Source organism: Dermochelys coriacea, chromosome 3 (genome assembly GCF_009764565.3).
Source record: "Dermochelys coriacea isolate rDerCor1 chromosome 3, rDerCor1.pri.v4, whole genome shotgun sequence".
Classification (NCBI taxonomy): domain Eukaryota; kingdom Metazoa; phylum Chordata; order Testudines; family Dermochelyidae; genus Dermochelys; species Dermochelys coriacea.
The window spans coordinates 50611476-50613420 of NC_050070.1; the positions used below are offsets into that span (position 1 = coordinate 50611476).

At 42.6% G+C, this 1945-nt stretch overlaps 1 long non-coding RNA gene across 1 annotated transcript; it reads left to right on the forward strand.

The window, feature by feature from the left end:
- Positions 1 to 393: 393 nt before the first annotated feature.
- On the forward strand, positions 394 to 703 carry LOC122459262. The gene is made up of 2 exons (XR_006279819.1): positions 394 to 509; positions 638 to 703. It is a non-coding gene; the product is annotated as an uncharacterized LOC122459262 (long non-coding RNA).
- The last annotated feature ends 1242 nt before the right edge of the window (positions 704 to 1945 follow it).

Here is a 1945-nt window from a genome sequence, read left to right on the forward strand (position 1 = left end):
CATCAGATGTGCATCTGACAAGGCCCTGCTCCCTCCTCATGTCCAGGCCACCTGGCCAGTGGCTTGGCATGAGCAACTCTAAGGCTGGTAACTATGACAACAACCTTGCAGAACCTATGTGTGTGTGTGTGTGTGTGTGTGTGTGAATAAATATGAGATTGAATGGAATGTTATAGCTGTAACTAACTGCTTACTATGATTCTTTCTGTATTCACAATAAATGTGGTATTTTGCCTTTTCCCCTTTAATAAGATCCTGCTGGTTTTTATTTTATTGGTATAACATTTTGGTGGAAAATTGCGAAAGGGGGAATATTGGTAAAAAACCTTAGTTATTGTAAATATTGGTGTATACACCACCAGCTATATTGAGCTAGGCATTTCTATTGGGTTAACCAGACCTGCTGGCCTCCAGGAAGGTAGCAGGGAAAAACTGGTTAACCAGACCTGCTGGCCTCTGGGAAGGTAGCAGGGGACCTGCTGGCCTCCGGGAAGGTAGCAGGGGAAAATGTATAAATTAAGCTAAGATTATTAAAAACGATCAGGTTAACCAGACCTGCTGGCCTCCGAGAAGGTAGCAGGGAAGAACAGGTTAACCAGACCTCCTGGCCTCTGAGAAGGTAGCAGGGAAGAACAAGTTAACCAGACCTGCTGGCCTCTGAGAAGGTAGCAGGGGACCTGCTGGCCTCCGGGAAGGTAGCAGGGGAAAGTGTATAGATTAAGCTACGATTACTAAATCTAAGTCCTATTGTTCACTGAGATATCGGGGCAGCAAGAAGGCCTAAGGGCCAGGCTAAGCTACTTGCTGGAATAAGGAGTAGCAGGTTCAGAAAATCTAAGCTGTGTCACTCACTGACCTGTGTTAGGTGTGACGAGGAAATTTGATAAGCTATGATTTCAGAATGTAGGCTGTGTCACTTGCTAAGTAATACCAATAGTGACAAAGAAATTGAAATATCAATGTTAAGATGTTTAAAAGAAAACAGGGTAAGCCAGTACCAGAGGGAGGAATGGAGTCAGAAGGAACTCCAACCTCACCTTTTGTTAAAGAAATTACAACTTTTAAACAAATCCTTCAAAAATTTGGGCACAGTCCTTGCACTAAACAAGCCCTAGCTGATGTCTGCACTATTTTGGACCTAGAGGATAGGCTCAGTATATCCTCATATACAAACCTTCTAGTGCTGCCAAAAGAGATGCAGCAGCAATTTGGTTGTTGTGGGATGCATGTAAGGGTTCTTACCTCCGCTTGTCTTCACGTAAAGAGGAAAAGGCACAAACGGAAAAGGGAGCAGACAATTGGAAGGTGCTGGCTATTAATACCCAAAGTCAGCTGAAAATCGTGGAAGAGGCACTCCAGGAATGCAAAAAGAGAGAAAGATTCCTGGCAGACCAAGCTAAAGCCTCTGAGAAAATTGAAAGAGAGAATCATGTGCTCCAAGGTATGGTAAAGAAATCAACCTTGAAGCAGGGCAGAGCACCTGCAAATCATAGTAGCTGTGAATCACTAATTAAGAGTCTGAGACAAAAATTGGGCTTTGCCTCTAAACAGGTAGCAGCCGTTACAGCAGGTGAAGGGGGAGAAGGTCCTGTGTAGGGCACCCCCAGGCATAATTACAAAGAGAAAAGAGAGTGAAAAAGTTAACTCTGCAGAGGCTGGAGGGAATTAAGCAGCTAAACTTTGTGAAAATGTTAAAAAGAAAAAGTGTTAGAGAAAGAGCATTCTTGGTTTCTTTGCAGTCATTCTGAAGAAAAATGGGCCCTTTTCCAAAGGAATGTCTGTAAATTAGCCAGGCAAAAATAAAGTATCTGATTAAAATCATTTGACTATGGACAATTTAGTCAAATTTGCTAAAAGAACATAAGAGGGTCTATTGGAACTTAACTGCCTCAAATGTATAGAGGGAATGTAAGATGTAAAAAACAGAGCAGTGTGGAAGGGATGT